This window comes from Meriones unguiculatus, chromosome 5 (assembly GCF_030254825.1).
Source record: "Meriones unguiculatus strain TT.TT164.6M chromosome 5, Bangor_MerUng_6.1, whole genome shotgun sequence".
In the NCBI taxonomy this organism is placed as follows: domain Eukaryota; kingdom Metazoa; phylum Chordata; class Mammalia; order Rodentia; family Muridae; genus Meriones; species Meriones unguiculatus.
In genome coordinates, this window is record NC_083353.1 from 89,111,013 (window position 1) to 89,136,714 (window position 25,702).

The following is a 25,702-nucleotide window of genomic DNA, read 5'->3' on the forward strand; positions in this document are numbered from 1 at the left end:
CAGGGTGCTTACCCGGATCAGTTCAAGAGCCAAGTGCTCCAGGAGGCACTGTTTTGTTTGTGTGAAACTTTCCCCTGTTGAGGAAAAGGAGGCCCTTGTTAAAAAGCAAACTCCCTCCATGAACACATTCAAAACAATCACCAGCACCTGGTGACTTTAACATTTAAGACACGGCAGGGCTGTGATGGAATGAAATGTATGTTTTGAAATTTAAAAAATGATGCAAAACAGGGAAATGAAATTCCGAAAGAAGCAGGGTTTATTGCATTGGACAGGTGGGTCTGGGTCTGGCAGATAAACAGAGGCAGCTGTCCTGAGAGGGAGGCCAGTGGCTGTGTGGGTTCTGGCAATAAGAGCGAGCCATGGATGACAACAACTCCAAGAAGGAAGGCAGAAGATGGGAAGGCTGACGTCTCATCCCCCCTGCTGGGAACACGTTTCTGTAGAGAGACACTGATGAGACACTCAGGTATCATACATAAGTTCTAGCAAACCTAGGCTAAAATCCCACTTTGGTTTTTATACGCCTCATTACCTTGAGGGAATTATTTCAGCCCATTCAGGCTCTGGCTTGTTATCTGCAAAGTAGAGAGGAAAACTCCTCATCCCTAAAACTGTTGAACACATGTGCAGAGTCAAAGGTACAGCCCTGGGGATATGACGGGCTGTCAGTAAAGGGCCCGTGTGATCACCAGTCCACTACTCTAGCTGTCTCTGCAGGGACCTGGCATTGGCTTACCCCTTCTTATTGGGGCAGAAGCCACAAAAGGAAGATGGAGTAGGTTCCCCATGAACTCTGGTTTGATCTTTACCCTGGAGGCAGAAGTCTGAACTTCTTCCCTCATGTTGGAGAGGCAGTCCCCTGGGCTGTAGAGAAATGTCCAGCAGAAATGGAAACCAACTCAGAGGGGCATTGATACAAGCCCCGTGTGTCCATGTGTACCATGGAACTTTGTGAGGAGTACGGAGCGAGGGGGGGGTTTATACTGCACCACCAGCCTTCGATAATATGACATGAGAAAAATAGCAAGGGCTCCTTTCAGACAGCTGAAGGTCTCATCAAGCAGCTCAGCTGCCAGTGGAATCCATTGCCCTTCTGGTTGTGAAAATCCCTAGTGTCCTCTTTTTTAGTCTGTTCTCTCCTCAGCTCCACATTCGGAACCAGTTAGCACGTGAGTGGACCTGGGACCTAAGGCAACCCATCAGAGAGAATGTGAGGCCTCTTGCTTAGAATTCTGGGAGAAGGGTATATTTTCCCTCTCTTCCCCGAATAGGTATAACTTACTTCAGTGTCCTTGCTGTTACAAAGGGAGGCAAGCTGAGGACAGAGCTCACCTGCAGGAAACGCATAACAAAGGGAATTAGGGGAACACTAATTCAGCCTCTTGGTCAAACTTTGACTGACATAGGACCCTCTAGGAAATTCAGTTCCATGAGCCAAAAAAAAAAAAAAAAAATCTCTTCCTGTTGAAGTCAGTGTAAATTGTGGCTCCCTCTACTTTCAATATCCCCATAGGCTCTGTTCAGTGCCCTCAGAACGCCACCCTTTCCTCAAAAAGGTCGTATTTCCTGAAACAAATGCTATTTCCCAGGACACAGAATGGACCCTGGCTTGCTGCCCCCAGGTTCTGTAGCAGAAGGGCAAAGGCCCAGTTTTGGCAGCTTCCCACCTTCCTCTCTGAGCCCAGGTTTTACTCTTGACCAGTTCCCTCCATCCCAGCATCAATTTCATGACAACTTACTGTCTCCCAATATTGGGGTTCTAAAAGCAGCTCTGACACCAGCTCTGAAAACCAGGCAACCCCCTGTCACCCCGACGTCAAAGAGTGGGTGGGTGAGCAGGTGAGGGTGTGGATGTGTGGCAGTCTAGGAGAATATGAACATGCGTCAGTGCAAGTGAGTGACTGTGCACCACGCAAGCCAGTGGGAATGTGTGTGGCACAGGAGGGTCTGAGAGTGCCCAAGTGTGTGTAGGTGGATGCACCCTTTGGGGCAGCACCCTCACAGAAAATGCTCCCCCTAAAGGCCTGACAATAGGTAGTGTTATGATATGTTGCCACGCATGCAACAGATCTGATATGAAAGATATTTATTTGGGGGAAGGGAGGCAGAAAAGAGTTAGGGTCTGAGTGAACCATGAGTGCAGAGACAGAGAGACAGAGGGACAGAGATGGGGGGGGAGAGGGTTGCCCCGACAGAGAAAGGGCAGAGAGACCGGAACAGCAAGGGCAAGAGAGAGAGGAGAGGTAAGAGGCAGGGATTCTTTTATTCCAGGCCCCTGGTGGAGGTGACCAATGATGACATCACAAGTGGCTAAGCCACCTAGGAATGGGATAGTGCATCAGCTCATGGACTAACAGAAATGGCCACTGAGAAGGAAAACAGCATGGCATTTTACCCTCAATACACACTGTCCTCTTTTTGCAGTGCTGGTCCACTCACATGAAACCCAGGACATCCCACATGCCAGGAAAATATCCTACCACTGGGGTAAACCCCAGAGATACCCTCTTTTACTGAGTGATGCTTGAAAGGTTACAGAAGGGACAGGGAGGAGAGGAGCTGGTTTTCTGTTGTTGCTCTTGTTTGTTCACTTTTAAGTTGTAATGGGGAACACTGATGTTTGAAGACCTGTACTCGGCTCTAGAAAAGGAGCCAGTATCCTCAGGAGTCATCTAGGTTAGATCCACAGATCCTACCAACTGACCCCTAGTGGCAGCTGGAGAAAGCACTCCTGATTGACAAGTGAATATTGTCATTCATCCCTGGTGCCATGTGGCAGTGACAGCTCTGGGCCCTCAGAACTCTGATTTAAACCCGAAGCCACTGGAAGCTTTCCAGATTTCCCAATATTTCTTTTTCCTGACAGCTCCTAATCCTTAGGCTATTTGTGCTAGCCACCACTCATACACAGCTGTGCTGTGGGTTCTCTGTTAGCTGCTTTTGCTCAGAGAAAGTGTAACCCACACCCCGCTTAGCTTCTCACTGCCCCAAGACTCTCACAAGGAGGACTCAACTCCTGAGAAGCACACACGAGCTCAGCCTGCAGCAAGGCGCACCTGAGCAATGATAACCGTGTCTAAGCAACACCATTCATACCTGGGGCAGAGAGGAGGAGACGGCCCGGCTTTTCCTAAGCTGATTTCTCATCCCACAGGATGTGAGTCACCCCAGGCCTGATCCTTCAGTAAAGTGAATGTCTTTGTCAGGAACATGGGGAATGAAAAATCTTCTTTCTGTCTTGTGACTTCTCAAAAACTATGTGACTATACAGACGGTCTCTACTTGCAAAACTGAGCCTTCACCCCTTCCTGGGGTGAGAAATTTACAGCATACTTATAACCACTCTTCGGCACAGCTATGATAAAATTCACACTGGGATTCCAACTAAGGACAGGCTGCCTTCCCGTCATGCTTCATCGTTCAGGTTTCAAGGGGGGTAAGGTTTCCAAGCCCAGGCTTTTCAGTGGTTATCTAAAACCAAATCGGAACAGACTCTTGACTTAAGGATTGAAATTTTTTTCCTTTTTTAAACCTAAGCTTCATAAATAAGTGATGGAGCGTTCATGAACGTATCAGAACTACTACCCACTTGGTGGTCTAGCTGGACACGTCGCACCTTTCTCTAGATGAAGGTGATGGTGACAGGGAGCATTTACTGGGGTGGACCACATCCCACGTGCTATGTTCATCACTTTTCATCCATTACATCTCTGATGTGCTCATCAACCCTGAGAGGTACACACTGTTCTCATCCTCATTGGTCAGACAGGAAGTCAGGGGGAAGGGGACAGAGACGGGGAGAGAAGTAGGAGAAGTAGGAGGAGCAGCAAAGTATGAGTCAGACAAGGTTTCCCTGAGTCCCAGCCCTCTGGCTCATAACCCATGCTGACTGGATCACTGGTTGGAAACACAAATTGTAAAGAACTTTTTCAAATCGGAAAAAAAGAAAAGACAAGCTGGGGATGCCTGGCATCACAAGAAAGCGACCTGGAATTAGGAAAAATTGTCACTGCCATTTCACCACGGGACAAGGTGTCTATTTTTAGGATCCCTGTTCTCTTGATAGACCCCAAAGTTAGGAAGAATAAGCAGAAGTGAGAGACAGGGGTGGTAGAAGGTGAACTGCCTAGAGTGTTTAGGCCCTGGGTGAACGGCCTCCCCTCCTTCTCGTGGTTAAAGAGAATATATTTGGACATGTTTCTCTTGAAGCACAAATGACTGGGGTGAGATTAACAGTGTACCTAACGATTCAGACAAAGCTTTTTACGTGTTGATTCCCTCTGGTCACTTAAGGCTCAGAACTAGAAATTAGTCTCACCAGTTCTTTAAGGTTCATTGTAGGAAAGAGTTGAGTGCTGGAAGGGGAGGATAAGGCGAAAGAAGAGAACTGGGAGGGTGCCCGTGACAAGTTCCACACCCTTCTCAGCTCCCCCCGATTTCAACGGGAAGTTTCATAGGTCAGCAACATCAGTGGTGGGTCAGTGTTAACTCGATGCCTTCTCTGGTCCCACTGCTACTCCTCCCTCTGCAGTAATTCCTGGGGCAACTACTGTCCTCTCAACACCTTGCACAGCGATCGGCACACGTGAGGCACAACACTCACTGTTGAAGGAAGGATTGAAAACACCCAACTGTGTCAATGCATAAGCTCATCACTAACACTGATAAAAGCAATCATTATTTATCGAGTACACATGGACTAAGTGCTTACACATGTGACAGCTGCAGCTCCTCTCCCCATGACTCTATAATGTAGACATTGTCTTGCTCATTGCCAGGTTACAGTTAAGGACACAAAAGCACAGGAGTGCTAAGAAACTGATTCAAGGTAATTTAGGTCATATTTGACCCCAGGCAGATTTGATGTTCCAGTCAGATCACCCAGCCTCGTACCAAATCTTCTGCCTGAAGGTAACCGAGCACGAATTCTTTCTTCCTATTTCTCGAATCCTTTCCCACCATTCATCCCTCTCCAGATCTACACTGGTGGAGTCAATCGGATGTCATTGAAATCCTACTTTATAGCCAGGCTTCCCCAGATGTCTTCAGATTCTAAGGCAGAATGAATATGCAAAGGTACTTGAAATAGCCAAGGTTCCCACCGCCCCATTTTCTTCTAGTTTGCTGTGGAGCTGGACTTGATTGCCTCATTTATCTCAAGACAATGTGATGGATTCACCATGCATCCAAATGAAGTGTAGCTTTTTCTGAAGCTGCAGGATGAAGACATTAAAACTGGGTCTCATATGCTGTGCACTGCATATGAAAGAAACAACAGAAAAAAAAAGTGCCAACTGCTCAGAAAAGTGGAGGGAACTTTCCAGTTGGCTAATAACTTCTGGTTACACAAATGCTACTAAACTCCTGTGGGGAGTTGGAACCTTCTGGAATGTCTTCATTCTGGGCCAATTATTTATTATTATTGAGTTTGGTTTCTTCTCAGAAGAAGGTGGAATGGTTTTAACTGTGCATGTGCTTCCATGTCCGGAGCAACTAAGAAACATCACAGTTACATTTCATGGCTTCCAGAGTAGAGAGGGCGCTGGGGGTAAAAGATGCCTTGCTTTAGATGATGTGTGAAACAATATTTGTTCTGACATGCTAAATGGGAACAATGCGTGTCTCTGATAACTAAGAGTGTCCTGAAGATGGAGAGTGCCTATCTGACTTGTATTTGGGGAGAAGGGTATAAAAACACGACACACTCAGACTTGGCTCTCTTCCCTAGTTGATAGCACGTGGCTAAGAACCGCCAGTCTTAAGGCTTCCTTCTTCCTTACAATTAGAAGGTATTTCTTCAATGAAATCTCAGTGGGGAAGTCAATAGCAAAGCGCACATTGGCAGGGTTAGATCAATAAACCCTGCTTACTGCCACAGGTGGGGCAGTGCCTCAAGCTGGATTCACCAGCAGCACATTTCAAGGGGTGGTATTATAATGCCGTCCTAGGGGCTGCATGAGGGAAACTGGCTTTCTAGCAGCCTTCTTCAGGTGGCTGAATATTCCACCAGGGACACCCACAGGAGCTCAGTCTAACATGACTTCTATTTAAGAGATACCCAACAAACGAGTCTTCTAAGTTACTCGCCGCTGCCCTGAGGGATGAAAGGGACATTGAAAGAACTGCAAAGGTGGCCCAGTGGGTAAAGCACTTGCTGCTCAGGCATGTGGACTCAAGTTCAGATTCCCAGTAGCCATATAAAGGCTGATATGGCCACCTACATCTGTAACCGCTGGGCTGGAGGACAGAGAGACAGATCCTGGGGGCTCATCAGCCCATCAATCTAACAAAAATGATGAGTGAAAGGTTCGGAGAAAGACTGTTAAAAAAAACAGCATAAAACCCATAAGGTGGTAACATTTCAACCAGGTGTTCCTGGCTTCAAGGTTTACCCTGTTTGTGGCCAGTCTTTGTCAACCTGTTTGGTCCCCATGGTCCTATTTCCTGGCATCCTTCTCGTCCTCCAATGTAGTGACCAGCAAGCCATGGCTTTTCTGTGTGCCTTCCACCTCTGTGGAAGACCCCTGCCCCCTTCTTGTCCTGGTTGGGTATGACCTCACCATCAACTCTCTATCGAAAAGTCACATCTGGAGAAAATTGTTCATGATTCAGCCCCAGCCAAGTTCTTATGTTAAATAACTTCCTAGAATGACTTTTTTTCCCCCTCCAGGCTTAACTCAGTCTGCAGGTTCATGTTTATTCATGAGTCATTTGATTTTGTCTTTTCCTTGGATCTGTGGAGATTTTGGAGGGCAGGAAATATTATCCACTTAGTCTCTATCATGACTCAATTTCCCATGACACATTGATGGGCATCGATGTTTGTTTATGGAATGAAAGAATACTCAAAAGCATCTTTTTGACCCAATAAGAGCCAAGCAAAAGCAGTAACATGAGCCAGGCTTGGTGACCCACACCTGCAATCCCAGTGCTTAGGAGAATAAGACAGAAAGACTGAAAGTCTGAGATCAAATTGTGCTATATAGTGTGAGCCTGCCTTAAAACAAACAAGCAAGCAAGCAAACGGAATGGTCAATACATGGGCTGAGGCTGTAGTTCCACCTTAGAGAATTCACCTGTCATGGAGCAAGGCTGGGCGTAGATCCCCTGCACCAGTACCAAATGACATTCACCTTATTTCTCCTGAAAGATCAGCTACTTATATTTAAGAAAAACTAGGTCCTTTGCTGAATACAGTGCCCTGTCTTTCCAGGCTCACTTAGGATCTGATGTCAGCCACTGGCACCATTCATGGGATCACTGAGCAGGTCACTTCTAAACCAGCACCTACAAGGCTGCAGAACAAGCACTCCAGAAACCTGGATGAGAGAGATACTATTTTGTAAGATAGACTGATATCTGGCCAATCAAATCATCTTCGAGCTCAAGCACCTCACATAGGAGCTGGATTCTAAGGCTGTAGGGTTTTAGTTGGGAGCTCTGCAGCAAACCACTGCAGAATGGGAGGGGGGTAGGGGATGGGAGAGCTTGAAACAGCAGAAAGGCAGCTTGCATGGTTCTGAGAGTCAGATGCTCCAAATCACTGTCACTGGACTGAAATCACAGTCCAGGGGGACTGAGGCTCCTTTCCTTGCATCCTTGCTTCCGGTGGCTGTTGGCACTCCTTGACCTGTGGCCATATCACTCAACTCTCCGTTTCTGTCTTCATATCACCTTCTCTACCAACCTGCATGTATGCCCGTAGTCTTTCTGTCTCTCATAGAAATATGGAGGATGATATGTAGGGTCTATCCAGATGATTTGAGTTAATTCCCTCCTTTCAAGAACCTTAATTTCATCACCCCTGCCAAGTCTTCGTTATATAAGGCAACATTTACAGATTGCAGAAATTGGGACCCCACACCTCTGGGCCATCACTCAACCTACTACACTCATCTTTTCAACCCCAAAACACAGCCACACACCACAGGCCTCATTTCTGTTTGTATAGGACAACTTTACTAACCAGTACAAATCACTACTGAAGTGGGCTTAGACCATCTGGTAACAAGTCAGTGAGAGGTGACGGCAGAGTTCCGGCATGGGCCCCAGGTGTGCACTCCCTGGGTGAGCCATACTTTTGTGTGCCTCTGGGGCTCAGCAGGTGCTTCTAGCTCAGAGAAGATGGCAAGGATGGGCTACCTTCCTGATGACCCTAATCAGTTTACGCTCTATGCCAAAGGCACCGTAGTATTATCCCAGTGATTGCTCCATCACAGCATCATGGCGGATGGGAGAGAAAGATGGCCTGCTGTTTCTGAAGAAAAGCACATCCCTGTTGTGGAGCCAGCTGTGTGAGAAGGAGCTACAGGCAGCTGAAGGCTTCGGTTCCACAACCGTAGTGAGCCACATTCTGCCAGCAGCCAGTGAGCATGGAGGAGGAGCCTGGGCCCCTGACAAGATCATACCCTGAGCCTGTACTTTAATTTCAGCCTGATAAAACCCCGAACAAAGGGCCCAATTAAACTATGTGAGAGCCTGACCCAGAGCCACCCATGTGTGCCGAGTGGGCCATTACATTTATGGTAATTGGTTATGCAGTACTAGAAAATTGATGTACTTGTTTTGCAAGGGGTGATTGTTCAGGTCTGCGCTAGAGAATAGATAAGGCCAGAAAACCCAAGAGAAAAGTCAAGTACAGCCAATGCCCAGGCAGCAAAGTATCCTGGGAAGAAAATGTCTGCTGTGTAAGTGAGCTGGCTTAGAGTCAGGAAATAAGATTAATGTTAGCTGCAAAATCTGCTGGGAGACAGGTTTGAAGGAATTGAGAAACAGAAGAGAGAGATGTTTAGCCAAGCCTTTCAGCTGCAGGGATAAAAGTCTGAATAGCCATCAATGAATCCAGTGACGAATATGGAAAGCCTGAGGGATAAAAACGTCCAGCGGGTTCTGCGTCAGCCTGCGTCAGTCCAGAGGACAGATGCCTGTCCTTTTTTCTCTTACTCCCCTCCTCACTGCTGACTTAACTGTGAGGCAGTCCCTTCTAGGGACTCAAGGGTCACTCAAGGGTTCAGGCTGATACCTGACTTCCTAACACCCCACCCCCAAGGGAAGAGACTGTCTGTCATCATTCTAGCAGGAGTCCCTCGATGTCTTCACTAGCTCTGACCCCATCACACCTGACTCTGGTGCTTTGACCCCATGAAGAAGAGAACAGCCTCACCTGAAACCAAATGGATACTCAGTTGGCAAAGGCCACAGACACCTGTTGCCCTGCACAAAAGATGTTGGCTCCATGTTCACGCTCAGGTGAAAACCAAACCAAACCAAAACAAAACAAAAACAACAGAGACTACCCAAGTCAGAAATCCAAGAAGTGGTGAACTCTGGCACCTTTGTGTGGCATTTGCCTTCACGCTAACTACCACCCTCGTGATCGTGGTGACATCCCTCTGCAGCAGATGCACTGGCATTGGAGGACATTCGGGCTTAGACTTTCCCCAGGCCAATGACCTAGCAACTGGCAAAGCAGGACTCAAGTCACAGTGTTCGGGATCCCCCCAAAGCATGGAGTTAACTGGCCTCTTGCTGAATGAATCCTAACTAGACTAGAACAGGGAGATGGGGTGACGCCCATTAAAACATAACTCCCCTTCTCTGAAAACCCACTTCAAAGCTTCCCCCTGGGATTTAACAAGTGGCCTACTTTCATTTTGCTCCAGCAATTCAACTGCCGAGGACTTTAGAAGAAAGCCCAAAGGGCTCTGGGAAAAAGAAAGTGAATGGCAGTAAACCCAGGAATTGCAGGGAGCAGAGATATTTTTGGGGGGAGGATGAGCAGCCTGCGGCACTGACAGCCATGACAGTGCCAGAGTCAAACAATGAGAGAGGAAGTCTGCGAAGGAAATAGGTTCAGGACCCTCCCCGTCCCGTGCCCTCACTCCCATTGTGCCTCTCACTGAGTCAGCCTGGAGAAAAAGAAAACAGAAACTTCACCCTCCCACACACACCCCTACCCTACCCCCAACAGAGAAGGAGAAGAGGGTGAGACTCAACGAGCACCCATAAGACAAGAATGGGTACCCATCCCTCATCCACCCCCCATTCCCAGATGTCCCAGCTCTCACCTCTGCACCCTCAGATGCTGTGCCCACAGCAGAGATTTCAGTCAGGGTTCCCGGGAGAAGGCATGCTTTCAAGGACCTGGGCTCTTGCGCCAGCCCCAAGATGTGCCACTTAGTTACAGAAGGGCAGGCTGTGGCTGTGGCTCAGCTGGGAGGTGTGCAGGAAGCCCCGGGTTCGGGGCCCAGCAGTAGCATAAACTGGACACACCTATGATCCCGGCACCCAGAGAGGGAGGCAGGTAGATCACAAATCCAAGGGATAAAGATCAGAGGTTAGCCTGGACTGCGTGGGACCTTGTCTCAAAAAAAAAAGGTCCTTAATGACTTATATCTATATATATGTGTGTGTGTGTGTGTGTGTGTGTGTGTGTGTGTGTGTGTGTGTGATGTGTGTATCATCTAATATATGATAGCTGTGCACAGATGAAAAACACAGCTTACCCTCTCAGAACATGCTATCTCGACACGTTCTAGTTTTCCACAAGAATCCAGAATTCTGACCTTTACCTAACAGCTCCTTATCTTTAAACGTTGGAAGCAAGCCCAGCCTTCAGCCTGTTTGTAGTCTTGAGCCCACACAGGTAGCCAGCAGTCACGTGTGCACACTTCAATTTAATCTAAAGAATGAACAAACATTAGAGGTTCAGTTGTACCAGCGCGCCTCAAGTCTTCAATGGTCCCCCGGATCAGGGGCTGGCACACTCGAGAAAGCAGATCTGGACAAGGTAGAGAGCCACGCACGGAAAACTCTCCCGATAGCCCTGGTCTAAACGATCTCCAGGATAATGGTCAAAATCAAGATGAAATGAGACAGACTTTACATTCAGGACCATTCAGCAGAAGGTAGCTGCTGAACTTTGATGATTAACTCATAGCACTCACACACGAGATGGGATCAAAGATTTCTTGTGGTAACTACTGATTCCACAGCACCAAGGCAACAACTGGGCATGACTGCTTCCGTAAAAATTTATCATGGACCAAAACATGATTTTTTTTTTCTCTTCATAGGTCAAAATAATAGCTACCTAATCCCCCCCCACCACCACCAATTTAAAAATGAAAGAGCCTGTCTCATTTTAACATAATCCCCAACTAGGCAGCTGAATGCTGGATTGGGCCCACAGGCGGTGGCCTGCTGACCACTGAGTTTTGTCCTGGAAGCTTTCCGATGGAGACAGGTGGGCTACAGATGGGGGAGCAGTGGTGTCTGGGCACACAAATTTGATACCCTAGCCATTTTTCCCATGTAAGTTCTACCCTTAGCAAACAGTGATCCGAGATGGAGGGAAGGACCACCTCAAGCCTTCATCAACACAGGCAGTCCTCATTACTCACAGACTCCAAATTTAGAAATTCTCCCATTATCTCAGAGTCATTTGTAACCCTCAAATTAACACTTGAGGCCAGTTGTTCTGTGACTTATACAGATGAGAGAAAAAAACGTCTCTCCTAACCCACATGTTTCCAGCTGGAGTGTGACAAAGAGCTCGCTGCCTTCTAATTGCAGCTTTCAAGCTGTTTCTGTCCTCCTCATGGTCTTTAGGCATGTCCAGCCTGTGGCCCGAGGGCACCATAGGATAGCTAGGGACACAACCCAACACATTTGTGGACTACAACATCTTCTCTCAAAGCCAAAAGGCTCAGCACTGCCTCCAGTGTGTGTATGATTTACACACTGACTGTTGTTGGTGATTTTCGCTGGTGTTTAAAATGGGCCCCCAGAGTGATGATCTTCGAGTTGGCTATGCTCTGAGTGTCTGTGCCCCACAGCCCTTAAAACAGTCATGCTGAAACCTAATCACCAATTAGGTCCCGAAGGCAGAGCCCTCCTGAACGTAAGCGGTGCTGTTATGAAAGCAGCCACAGAGAGCTGCCTTGCCACTTAACATCACCAGAGGGCATCGCTATCAGAGGGCATCCCTACACCCAATCAGCTGCTGCCTTGACCTCGAACTTCTAGCCTCCAAACTTCGAAAGACATAAATTTCTGTTGATTTTTGGTTTTGCTTTAGAACAGTTTCAGGGTAGAAGATCATGATGTCCTTGAGGGAAAAGGGGTGGGGGGAGGTCATGGTAAAGGGCAGGGAGATGGCTGTGTTGGTGTAGGTGAGTCTGACTACAAAGTGAGAACTTAACCCCCAAAACCCAAACACAATCAAATAAAACAAAATAAATAAATAAAAAAACTGTCTCAAATAATGAGACTTTAACGACGCTTTTAAAAGACTCACTAGGCCTATTGTGTTTTATGTATCTTATCTTCTATCTTACTTGGGTTATTTCAGGCTGGTTATGTGTCTGTAATTTCATGGTTCTGGCTTCTCACATAAAAGGGCACAGAAAATGATTAAAACAAATAAAACTTCACTTAAGGGGGATTCATTTATAAATTCACACTCTGTTATCCAAATAGGGAAACACCTCAAGCCTAACAGTGGCGGGACCCCAATGGAAAAGGATCTGATGAGCATTTTGTCTTGCTCCAAATGGTTAACCCAGTTGGGGGGTGGGGGGAGAATCTGAATGGCACTAAGCATCAGAGAAATGTAAATATTGGTTGCACAGACCACCCAGGTAAGACCTTTGCTTAGCTGCGGAGGATGACTTTCATTTGCAAACATAATGTACATGATGTCTTCTGGAAACACGTCCTGTGAGGTGGTCCTGCAGGGGAAGTTATTTGGAAACGGAAAGGGATGTTGGGAGGTGATGCAGCTCAGAGATGAGGCTCAGCCAGAACCAAAGGCGGGGCAGGGGGAGAGAGAAAAGAAAAGAAAAAAAAAAATCAAATTCATTTGGCAAAATACTAAGAAGTAAGTTGGCATGCCTTGGGGACACACACTCACCCCTGCCCTTCCTGTTCTGTTAATAATTAGCTCCTCATGGCCAGGCAGTATCTTAGTGATTACAGAGGTAATCTCCCTCTGGCACTCTTACCGCAGCCTCAGCTCCTTACTTACTTTCTGTTTGTTTGTTTGTTTCATTATTGTAAGCACTTTAAACAAGTGAATCCATTTAATCCTCAGACGCTCATCTGAGGTAAACGCAGTCACGGCCGCATGCATTTTCTAGTGAGGGATGGCGCAGAGACATCTGTGAATTTGTTCTGGGTCACACAACAAACAGGCACTGGAGTCAGAATTGGAACACAGGAGCGCTTGTTTCAGAGGCTTCCCACTTAACCTCTTCTGCTTCATGAACCCTCTGTAAGGTGCCTTAATACAGGAGGGACTGTAACAGTAGCTGCTTCCATTGGTAGCAACATTCAGCTCATCGGTAACATTCCATTCATTCTCTTTTCTTTCTTTCCTTCTTGCATTAAGGCTTAATTTACACGTAGCAGAATTTACCCTTTCGAAGTGTACAGATTGTAGGTTTTTGACAAGGGTGTGCACTCACATAACCATCGCCACAGTTCAGAGACTTCCTCTTCCATGTCCCTTTGTAGTCTACCCAGTCCCCACCCTAGCTAGGTGACCACGGGATCTTAGCCAGATGTCCATGACTCTCAAAGGACCCTTGAGAGACAGACTTCAAGCACAAAAAATAGGTTAGAGAAAATTACATCTTTTATCATCACCCTCTCCAACTTAAATCCAGCACCCCTTCAGTTATTAATGGGGGCATCAAACTACATAAATGCCATAGCTTCCCTGGCTGCATCACCCCCAGAAAACACAAATCTTTTATTCCTTATGGCAGGTGGCTAAGTGCAAAATATTGCTTATCCGCCTGACAGCTCCGACATTGCAGTAGCCACAATATCCATCCACAGAACTTATATTTTGTCATAGTAAAATAAGCACCATTAGAGACCTTCCGCAATGGCACTAAATATCAATCATGTGGAAATATTCATTGTAAAAATCAACCCGAGTGTTTACATCAAAGACGTGTTTAACATTTAACAACTGCATTTCGATATAATGTAAATTTAACCAGGGCATTTTTCCCCCCTGAGAAGGGATACTTAAGTTTTGCCAGCTCCCTGAAAGAGATTTGCTTTCCAGAGCATTCCCTGAGAGAAATGATGTGTATAGGTGAAGTGAGTCATGGGTAACTTACTCCATCATGACAGGCAATGAAGAAAATATGCAACCATGGGAAAACCGCTTTAAAGCTCAAGGCAGAATTTCTGCTGAGTGCGAGATACAGACTGAATAAGGTTCCAGGAGTCCCACACTGGTGGAGGAACTACAGATCTTTATTTTAAAACTGTGGAAGCTGAGCTGTGCTCCAGGGCAGGGAAACGCGGAGCGCGCCAGTGTTGCTCAGCAGCGCCCCCTGCCGCGTAGGTGGGTATCTGCACGGATTGCAAAGACTGCAGGCTCAGGCAACTGGCAGGCTGCTGTCAAAGGGTATCAGGAAGAGGAAGCCACCGTTCCTCTTTGATTCTAGGAGACAGTGACTTTGAAGAACGGTGTATAAGTCACAATACCAACTGAGCACAGCAGGCAGAACCTGAGCATCCGTGCTGTCCAATTATTTGAGACTGCAGGTTGATTATCCCCCAAAACATCAAATGCAAAATGTTCCAAAACAGGAGATTGTTTAAGGATCAACAATGGAAAATTCCTCATCACAAAATTACTTCATGTACAGAATTATTTAAAGTACTGTATAAAAGCACCCTCAGGCTGTATGTAAACTAGACATAACGAACAGCATGAGAAACAAAATAAGTCTATGTCTAGACTTGGATCTTATTGGAAAGAGTCCATTATTTACATGTGGATTTTCAAAAAAAAAAAAAATCTAAATCTAAAATCCAAAACACACTGTCCTCCAGCAGTTCAGATGAAGAACACTCAGCCTGTACTTAACTACATGGGCTGGATTATGAAGACACTTTTTTTTTTTTTGGCCCTTTAGCCTGTTACAAATACATTTCTTCTTTCTTAACTTAGTTATACTATGGATGGGAGTCAGTGATTTTCATAAGATATACAAACGGAAAATACATGTAAGGAGAAACCCGTTTGATTTCGCTGCTAATAAAACCTGAACATTGAACAAATGAGTTATGCTTTTTATTCCCTCTCTTGTCAGAAATCAAATGACTCCTAGGTGTCAAAATAACTGAGATGACATCTGTCAATTACCTCCCATCCCAATGTGGTTATTCCTAACTGAGACCCAAGTAACTTCTTTCCACCTAAAGAGATATTTCTGAAGGTATTGTCTTGAGGCAAAACCAAAAGAATGAGCATAAGGTTCAGAACCACAAACTGCACAGAGGCTTCGAAAATACAGAGGGTTGGTGTCGACTTTCTCTTTCAATAATCAGGACGTGGAAAGTGACAGATTTTTTTGTTCCTACCTTTGGATCTCCTACCTCCCGTCTGCAACATGGCCCCATGTAGACTTAGGAAGACTGGAGAACGGGGGCCATGCTATTGCTCCTTAAAAACACCCACTAATCTTGAACTGTAGTATTTCCACAGTGCTTCCTTCCCAATATCCAACGAGCCTGTGTCTCCTCCTTCTGACACTATAAATTTCTCCAAGTACTTCTGGGAAGCTCTTTAACAAACGTCAATCTATTTGGCCGCCATGACCATGTGGCTGCGGTGAGATTTCACAGGAAATCTTCCGGAGAACGAACAGCAAAGTTGGCCATGGCTGGTCATCATTTTCTCACTGTCCTAAGCGATGTGCAGGATGACACTGTCCTGAAGCCAGCTTTGGAAGAGTACTGTTCCCACAGCACACCCCACTGGCCATGAGGGGAAAGTTCATCCCCGACGCACCATTCACGAATTAAATGCTGACCCTGGAGCCTAGCTGTCGGATCCCGTAGCTTTTGGAACTGGAATTCATTCAAGAGTGTACGTGGCTGCTTTTGTCTTCATCTTTCATCGTGGTTTCATTGGGGCACCCACGAGTACTTTAAAAGTCTGGTAATTCATACTATCAAATTCCCAACTCCACACAATCTAAACAAATGAGGCATATGCGGTAGGTGTTAAGTACAGTTTGCCAGAGACTCCAAAAACCAATTAAGCCTAGGAGTGAGCCCCACCTCAGCACCTCAGAAGCCATGCCTGGTGGCTGTGTCATGCTGTCCTCCCTCTGTGATGCTAAATATGCGCTCAGCATTCAACAGAAACAAGGCTGTCAGATCTAACTGGGTTCAGAGTCCACCATAGTCCTGCTTCTCATACCTGACCCGGATTTTGGTGAAATTACAACACACACACACACACACACACACACACACACACACTGTTTTTTTCAGCACTTTATCCACAGAACCTGCTGGTTTCCTGGACTTGCTAATTAAAATGGGATATGACATTATCAGGAATCAGAAGGTAGGCCACGGGTCGGCCCAAGTTTGGGTCTGGGGCTCATGCAGGGATGTAGCAGCATCCCTACTTCAGGTAAGTGTGGTTGCTGAGTAGGGCATCATGGCGGAGCTATGATAAAGGTGAGCTGGGGCTGTGGAGACATACACTGGACTGTGTCTCAGGAACAGAAGAAAACAAAACACCATTTTCTTGAGACGTGGCCTTGAATTCAAGATCCTCCTACCTCAGCCTCCCCAGGGGTTGGGTTACATGTGTGTGCCACAATATTTGGCCAATGTGTGTGTGTGTGTGTGTGTGTGTGTGTGTGTGTGTCTCCCCAGTAGAAGATTAGAGGAATTCAACTGAGTCACCAGAGAAGGCTCCAAATGTGCAAGGAACTTACACACCAGCCTTCTTCAAGGAGAGAGTTTCCCAGTCATGTTAACTAATAGCCTTTGACTACTAATGCCTGCTTGAAACCACTTAGAAGTCTATGAACAAAGGGTGCTGTGGGAGATTGATGATGTCTGTTCTGACATGGGAAGGGAGGGCAGCTCCCTCACTTTAGGCATATAAATTCTAGTCAGGCCTGGGGTGCTGACCAAGTGCCACTCATGGTTCTCAGCAGTTTCTTCTGAGTGGTCATCCAGGCCGGACAGGAAGCAGAAGCTTAAACCGGAAGAGGTGACGCGGTTCCTGCAGTGACTGAGGGATTCCTTCCCAGAGGCCACTCCAAGGTCCTGGAGCCTATGATGACAGAAAGGCCAGGTCTCCAGGAGAAATGGGATTGAGAACCCCCGAGATTCGAGGCGGGGGTTCTCCATTTCGCGTCCCTTGAACGTTAGCAAAGTCTACTTGAAAATGCCTGCCTGTCTCGGGTGCCACAATGCTGAGGGGCATTTGGTGAACGGTCAGTCAGGATAGAGAAGGGCAGGGGTGGCCTTGGATGGGGCACGACTGACGCCTAGCGGCCTGTCTGGAAAACGTCAAAAAGCCTGCCAAAAAGTGGCCAAACCCCACCGCACTCATAACTTCATGGAAGGACTTTGGGATAAAATAACTAATCTGTACAATTTCTATCCTTTTCTTGGTAATGCACCATGTTTTCTAAATGTCTGCGAGGTCTTGTAATAAAGTAACTTAAATTCTCTTTCACACCCTAGTTTGTTTGAGCACAGCCGTGATTGTTTTTCTTAAATTATTTTCCCACTCTGCAAGCCGTGGATCTTCGGAGGAAGGAAAGAATGTGCGATCCCATTTTCCCCCTTCCATATGGAGACTTCATGGACATTCTGTCTGCCAAACCTCCTCCCTGTGAAAGCCTCTGGAAACCCACGTTTTTGGTAAGCAGCCTTCCTTTGATCGCCGTCATGACTGTAGTTCAAGAAGAGCCTGCACGGCAAAGACTCTTCCTCCAGCTAGAAGCTGTACTGCAGAAAATTGAATTCCCTCCAGGCCTTCTATCTAGCTCTCCATATAAAGCCTCCGAGTAGGAACAGCAATGAAGCTCTCACACAGCCTACAGTGCTTTCTTGCTTCTGGAGCTCTGCAGAGTGGGGGGTTGGTGAGGTCAGCAGAGGGTAGGAGGTCAGCAGCTATGGAGCCACCTCCCCAACAAGGGCAGCTCCGCCTTTCCCTAGCTGTGAGACTTTGCGCGTGTTACATAAAGTTCTGTTCTCAGTGTTGTCATCCATGAAATGGGAATGACACTATCTCTTCCCACTATATGGGCTTCCGTGAGCAAATGCCTGTAAAGCGCTTTAAGGTGACTGGAAGTTAGCTAATAATTTGTTGTGTTTTCTTTATTTTTTCTAACTCGGGAGTATGAGGCATCACTTCAAAGGAGGAGAACAAGGTCTGGGGGTTGAGGAAATAGCTCAGCAGATAAAGTGCTTGCTTTATAGCCACAACGATCTGAGTTTGAGCCTCTGAACCTGCTCTAGAGTTTTGTTTTATTATTATCATTATTTAGAATTTAAATTTTTATGTATATGTATGTTTTTGCTTGAGTGAGTCTCTGTGTGCCTGGTGCCCATGAAAGTTACAAAGGGCCTCAGATCACCTGGAACTGGAGTTACAGATGGTTCTGAGCCGCCCCGTTGGTGCTGGGAATTGGACCTGGTCCTCTGCAAGAACAATAGCTCTTAGCCACTGAGCCATCTCTCCTGTTTTTAAAGTATGTGCATGAGTGCGTGTCCGTGTAGGTGCACATGAGCGCGGGTGGCCAAAGGTTCTAGAGCTGGAGTAACAGGCAGGTGAAAGCTACCTGCTGTGGGTGCTAGGAGTCAAACTTCAGTCCTCTGGGAGAGCAGTGCGTTCTCCTCACCAGTGAGCTAGCTCAATCCACTTCCAAAAAAAGCCAGATACATGTTTGTACTCTCCAGCATAGAACACTTGGCTGAGCCCATTTTCCCCCCTAAAAATAAAAATCACGGATGATGTCTGAGACCATCCTCTGGCTCTGACATCAACTGAACATTCGTGGATGACCTTGTTCCTCACTCTCCTCCCCCACCACACAAAAGTACATCAGAATAGTGTACTTCTGATTTGGAGTCATAAAATTACTAAGCAATCTTGGCAATGAACAAGATGTGTTAAGGTGACATTTTAAACTACTGACACGTTTTCTCTGAAAAAGAAACTTTTTGTCAACATCTAAAATAAATCAGAGTCAATATAAGTAAAAAATTATCACTGAAGACACTTGTTTTTTGATTGCATTATATCCATCTACCTATTTTATTTTATTTTCAGCACGTGTGTGAGTCAGAGGACAACTTTCAGGAGTTGGCTTCCCTTTTCCCACTCTCCTGGATAGCTTTCTGTCAACTTGACACACGGGGATGCTACCTGAGAGGAGAGAAACTCAACTGAGAAAATGCCCCTACAAGATCCGGCTGTGGGCAAGCCTGGAGGACATTTTCTTAATTAATGATTGATGGGGGAGGGTCCAGCCTGTTGTGGGTGGGGCCATCCCTGAGCTGGTAAAGCCTGAGCAAGACATGAGGAGCAAGCCAGTAAGAGCACCCCTCCATGGCCTCTGCCTCAGCTCCTGCCTCCAGGTTCCTGCCCTGTTTGAGTTCCTGTCCTGACTCTCCAAGGTTGGACTGAAATATGGAAGCATAAGCCAAATAAACCCTTTTTCCCCCCAACTTGCCTCTTGGTTATGGTGTTTCATTGCAGCAATACAAATCCTAACTGAGACCCTGAAAATTGGGTCCTGGGGCTTGAACTCATGCCCTTAGGCTTGGTGCCAGGCTGTTTACCCACTGAGCCCTCTCACTGGTCCACCGTAGGCCATAGCGAGCACGTGCACACTGCTCGGCCAGCACCACTTCCGTGTTTAGAATTTCCCCTTCCTGGATGGACACCTGCACAGTCACTCTCCACCTTCCTCCGCAGCCCCTGGATACAGCGCTTGTTCTCTTGTAACTGCTATGACCATGATAAGTCTTATAAAAGAGAGCATTTAACTGGGGCTGGCTTACAGTTTCAGAGGTTTAGTCCACTGCAGGCAGGCAGGCGTGGTACTGGAAAAGTAGCTGTGAGTACTACATCTGGATCAGCAGGCAGAGAAGAGAAAGGCTCTGGGACCTGGCTTGGGCTTCTGAAGCCCCAAAGCCCACCCACCCCCAGTGACACACTCCCTCCAGCAAGGCCACACCTGCTAACCCTTTCCAATAGTGCCAGTCCCTGGTGACCAAGCATTCAAATCTGTGAGCCTTCGGGGGCTGTTCTCATTCAAGTCACAATGGGTGACTGGGCCTATCATCTCCCCCTATTCCCTAGAGTCAGGGTCCTTCACTGAAACTGAGTTAGGCCGAGAAACCAGCAAGTCTCCCTTTTCTGCCTCCACGGTCCTGGGATTAAAGGCCCCCACACAGCCATGCCTGGCTTTCTTACATGGGTGCAGGGCATTTGAACTCGGGGCCTCATGTTTATACAGCAAGTGCTCTTACCCCTGACCCATCTCAGCAGCCCATGCTGAGTCCTGATGTTGAGCCCGTCCTAGTTCTTGATGACTTCCCAGCCAAGTCTGTGGGAAGAGTTCAGATACCAAACCTAGGCTTCAGTGGACATTTAGACTTTCCATATCCTAGTCACGACGGCCAAAGAGGGGGGAATAAGCAGCTGCTTCAGTGTTCAAGCCTGAATAGGTTGTTTATATTAATCTTTCCCTAAGACACAGGGAAAGGGGGCAGAATCATGGAACCGGGGCAGGGAGGATGTGAGTGAGAGTTACAAGCAAGTGAAATTTTCCAGCATGAGTAGAGGAGAAGGTCCTGAAGGCCAACCCTAGAGGAAGAGCTACTGGCAACTGGAGGCCTCTGGGAGGGGAGGGAAAGAGTCAATTTTCTTTAGGGTTGTGACCTCTGGAAAGTTGCCCAGTCCCTAACACAGTGGTTCTCAACCTGTGGGTCGTGACCTCTTTGGGGGTCTCTTTCACAGGGGTCATCTAAGACCATCGGAAAACACAGATATTTAAAGGGTCATGGCAATAGGAAGGATAAGGACCAGTGCAGTGGGTGGCTGCCTACCTGAGCACATATGGACAGTTCTAGTTGGATTTAATGAGTTTTTAAAAAGAGCAAGAGGACATTAGTATGTAAAGGGGCTGTGTTAGAAGGCTCAGATAAAAAAGGAAAGAAGGGAAAGGGTTTGATACGACCGAGTGATGTTGCACATGTGTATGAAATTGTTGAAGACCAAACAAAACCACTCAGTGTCAATCACTAGCTTTGTTCAGCTGTCCATTGGACCTGGGCCAGTTACCTGTTTAACTGGAACAGGAAAATAATGACGTGGGGCCAGAGAGATGCTCAGTGGTACAGAGTACCAACTGCTCCTCCAGAGGACCTGGGCTTGACTGCCAGCCCCGCCACGGTGGCTTACAACTGTCCCAGGGGACTCCAGTCCCAGGGACTCTGATGCCCTCTTCTGGCCTTTGGGGACACCAGGCATTCACTAGGTGCACAGACGTGCAGGCAGGCAAAGCTCCCCGTACACACGTGCGTGCGTGCACGCACACACACACACACACACACACACACACACACACACACACACATATTTAAAGAAGAACTTCACGAATAGAATGCTTGTGCAAACTTTTAGCAACATGTCATAGGTAGTTAGTCTAAAGGGCAGTAGAGCTGCTGCTTCTTTAATTGTTTTTTTTTTCTTTTAGTTTATTTTTCTCTCCACAGAACCTCTAAAAAAAAGGAAGTCTACCATGCAACTCTGGAGGATTCAACATGGAAGAGTAAGTATGTTTTTCCGTCCTCACCAATGGCAGCATGAATATTCAGACGGTTACGGTAGTATGTGTTTTGCTCCCTCCTCGGGGCACACCTAAGGCTTTGGTAGTCACAGAGTTGAGCACTTACCTTTGACCAGTGGCTTCTCTCTGGTCCTCAGTCTGTGCTCACTGAAAGGATCCTCAGGTTCTGTCGGGCCTGCGCCAATGTCATCTTTTCCTTCCCCACATTCTTTCTTCTGGGTTTCCCCTCCAAGCCTGGAACAGAGAGCAGAGGGGCCCGGTCATTCCTGTAGCCTGGAGAAGGCCCGTCAGTCTCAAGTCAGTGGCGATTCCCATTTGTTTCTAGTTTTCCCCTGGCTGGTTACAGTTTAATCACAGCTTTAGAAATCCACATAATTAGATATTTAGAACAGAGCTCTCTCCAAACGCACGGGAAACTGGGCTGTTCTTAACAGCCGAGGGTGTGACACTGATTTATCCTCCATGAGGACACGCGTTTGTGGACATCTGGTGACAGCCTTGCCTGGTCTCTGTGGGAGGAGATTCTGAAGCGCAGAAAGTTACCTACAATATAATCAGGTCTGTCAGGGCAGGAGTGAGAACTCAGGAGAACCACACCTTAGACTCATGTCTCAGTGTTACTGGAGCCAGCATGGCAGCTCTGACTCTGGCTGGTTTTGAACAGATAACAACTGTGGTGAGGACGAGGCTGGCTGTGGATGCTGGTGAATTCACCGTCAGTTTGGCCATTGTTCTTTGAGGCCGTTTAGACGGATCCATCATACTCCCTGTAAAAGACGTGGCGTTCCCCTGGAGACTGCTTCAGCCAGTAAGCGTGCCTCCCCCCGTCAATTGCATGGCCAAACTGCTTCACACGGCAGCTTGTAAACACTGGGCGAGGAGGGTGGCACAGCAGATGTGGCTTTCATTGTCCCATTGTGTGGGTGAATGAGACTCCTGTCACCCCATCCCCTTGGCAGCTCCCCACCCGCTTGCTCCTCTGTACCTCCTCTGGATACAAGCACGAGGGCCCAGGTGGTGCTGGAGGCGAACGGGACTCAACACAATTTCCTACAAACACCTTTGCCCAGCTCTGCTCAAGGATGCCACGGAACAAGGCCATCTTCCCGTGCGGAAACCACGCCAGTCAATTTCTCATGCTATGGCAGGCTTAATCACTGATAGTTATGAAGGAAGAAATCTCTGCTTTTGCTCACAGTTTCCGAGGTTTAGCCCAGGTTAGCTTCCTCCATTGCTATGAAGTACACTGGAGAAGGAGGCTGCTGTTACAGGAAGGACGGAGGGAGAGATGGGGGGTTAATACCCTTAAGGACCCCTCCCTCATGACTTATTCTTTTCATCTCAGCCCCCCCTTCAAGTATTTGCCCAGCCTTCCAGGAATGGCAACATATTTTGAATCATTCATTCACGTAGGAATCCACTGATGAAGCAGGGCCCATCAACTGAGAACTTTAGCAGGAGCCATTTGGGAGACACTTCAGGTCCAAAGTGTAACAGAAGCTTAGTGTCTTAGGAGATCAGTGACAAATGAAACACAGTGCAGGCCGGGAGTTCCACACAATGTTTTCCAGCATCCTTCTAGAAACAAGTTCATATTCCACAGCCTATTTAAAAGCTGCCTTTATGTTGCCGTTTTTTTTTTTTTTTTTTTTTTTTTTTTAACTAAATACCAAAATGTCAAAAGCTGGCCCATGGCAGCTCCCGTTCGCAATCCCAGTACTCAGGAAGCTGAGGCAGGAGGATTGCCAGGACCTGAAGGCCAGCATAGGCTATGTTGCAAGTTCTAGGCTAGTTTGACTCTTGTGTGAGACCTTGTCTCAGCAAAGAAGGAAAGCCAATATGATTTGATCTAAATAGTGAGAACTGGTTGGTACTCACGGGAGGAGGAATTGTGCGATACAAAGATGAAAATGAAAACTCTGTCCATTCTCCGGGCCCTCATGATTTTTGGGGTAAACTGTTGGTTTCGGAAAAATGAATGCTAGAGATGTATTCTAGACTAAGCCCCCACTTTGCAGATAAAATAAATGAGGGTCAACAAGAGAAGGAGACATTAAAAGGTTTCATAGTCACCCTCAAAAACCCACAGACGTCCTATTTCATTGCCTCTTGTGCCTCATCTTTCATGTGTCCGCCAGGCGACAAAAACTCCTTAAGCAGCCATGCCTTGTAGCGCTGACACTCTGAGCCACAGCACACATATCCAACGCAAGGAATTAGTTACATCTCTTAGGTAAGCAAACATTGCTCACCTTATACAAACTCAGACCACAGGGCAGAGCAGGGGAAATAAACAGATCCTTTCCCGACTTCCTAAAATAGCTACCATTGATTGGGGACCAACCCTAAGCCATCTAGCAGGCCGTGCCCATCACTTATGGTGACACTAATGCTTCCAGGAACTCTGAAAATAACACATACATTAATGTACCATGAAAATGAGGAACCCCGAGCCAGGAAAATAAGATGCCCTGTCTGAGGCCCCACAGGGCTAACAAGTTCTCAGATCCTATGACTCTTCCCCTGCTGTAATGTTTAGAATTACAGCTGAGTGTAAGACCTGGGGTCTCACACCCCCACACACTGACTTCCTGTCTGTGATGAGCCGCTCAATAAGCCACGGAAGTAGGCATCTGCTTGGAAACCCCAGCACCCAGGAATAGAAGCAGCATGGAAAGTATTCAGAGCAAACTAGGAGAGAAGAAAACAGACTAAGAGCATGGCTGTGGTTTCAACAATCTCCTGCTTTGAGCACTTGGTCCCCAGATGGGGGCACACTTGTGGGAAACTATAAATTTTGGGAGACAGGAACTAGCTGGAGGGAACAGACACTGGTGGTTTAACTTTGAAGGCTGTTCTAGGCCTCCATCACCCTCCTTCCTCTGCTTTTTGTCCATTGTGGGTGAGAACCAGCCCTGTCACATGCTCTCCTGTTATGGTATTCGGCCCAAGTGGATAAAGCCAAGTAACCTTGGGTTGAACCTTCCAGAACCAGGGGCCAAGAGCAAGGCTGTCCTTTCTTCAATGTCCTGTCAGATATTTTGGTTAGAGTGACACAAAAATAACTAATTTGGTTGCTATAGGAATCTATTTTATAGTGATTCTATCATTGGGGACATGCCAAAATTCAGGGAACACACTATATAAATGTAATTAAAATATACAACCTTATCCTGAAAAGCCTGCAGACGATATTTGTGATAGTAGGTCCCTGAGGACGAGACAGGAGTGCAGGCTCTCAGTGAGTTAGGACAGATGGCTTTCGGTCAACAACAGTAGCATTTTTCTAGGGTTGCCCTAACAAGATGAGGCAGGCTGCGCACTTAAATGAGCAAAAGCCATCTCCTCGATGTTCTGAAGGCTGGAAGTTCAGGATCAAGGCCATGGCAGGGTGGGTCCCATGTAGTCTCCTTTCTTGGCTTGCAGATGGCTGCCTGGCACTTTCTTCATATCATCTTTCCTTTGTGCATGGCAGCCCTGGTGTATCTTTCTGTGTTTACCTTTCCTCTTTTGACAAGCACATTGGTCAGATTATATTAGGATTTGCCTTAACAGACCAGTTTTTTTATGCAAGTTGGCATAAGCTAAGGTCATCTGGTTAGAAGTTATTAACTGAGATAACGTCTCCATGTATTGGGAAATAGGCAAGTCTGTTGAATATTGTCTTGATTCATGATTGCTGCCGGAGGGCCCCACCCATTGTAGGTGGGACCACGTCTGGGTAATAGGTCCCGGATGGTATGAGAAGGCAGGCTAAACAAGTCACAAGGAGCAGACAAGTAAGCAGCACTCCTTCATGGCTTCTGCATCAGTTCCTGATTCCAGGTTACTGCCTTGAGTTCCTGCCACGACGGAGTGTAACCTGAACTACATTACAAGATAAAATAAACTGTTCCAAGTTGCTTTTGGTTATGGTGTTTTACAGAACACTTAAACTAAGATGCCTGCTGAGGCCAGATGAAAGAAGGTATCAGATCCTCTGGGACTAAAGTCAAAGAGGGTTGTGAGCTACCCTTGGGATCTGAGAATTAAACTTGGATCCTTTGGAAGAACTGCCA

The 25,702-nt window shown here is 46.9% G+C and overlaps 1 protein-coding gene and 1 long non-coding RNA gene across 2 annotated transcripts in view; one reads left to right on the forward strand and one right to left on the reverse strand.

The window, feature by feature from the left end:
* Frmd4b (FERM domain containing 4B) overlaps positions 1 to 25,702 on the reverse strand; it is a 315,055-nt gene that overhangs the window by 206,001 nt on the left and 83,352 nt on the right. The window contains exon 2 of the mRNA XM_060383834.1: positions 21,751 to 21,878. The gene's annotated coding sequence lies outside the window, so the exon portion shown is untranslated. The remainder of the gene's footprint in view (positions 1 to 21,750; positions 21,879 to 25,702) is intronic.
* LOC132654243 (uncharacterized) lies at positions 17,066 to 19,509 on the forward strand. Its single transcript, XR_009591898.1, has 3 exons — positions 17,066 to 17,270; positions 17,524 to 17,703; positions 19,118 to 19,509. It is a non-coding gene; the product is annotated as an uncharacterized LOC132654243 (long non-coding RNA).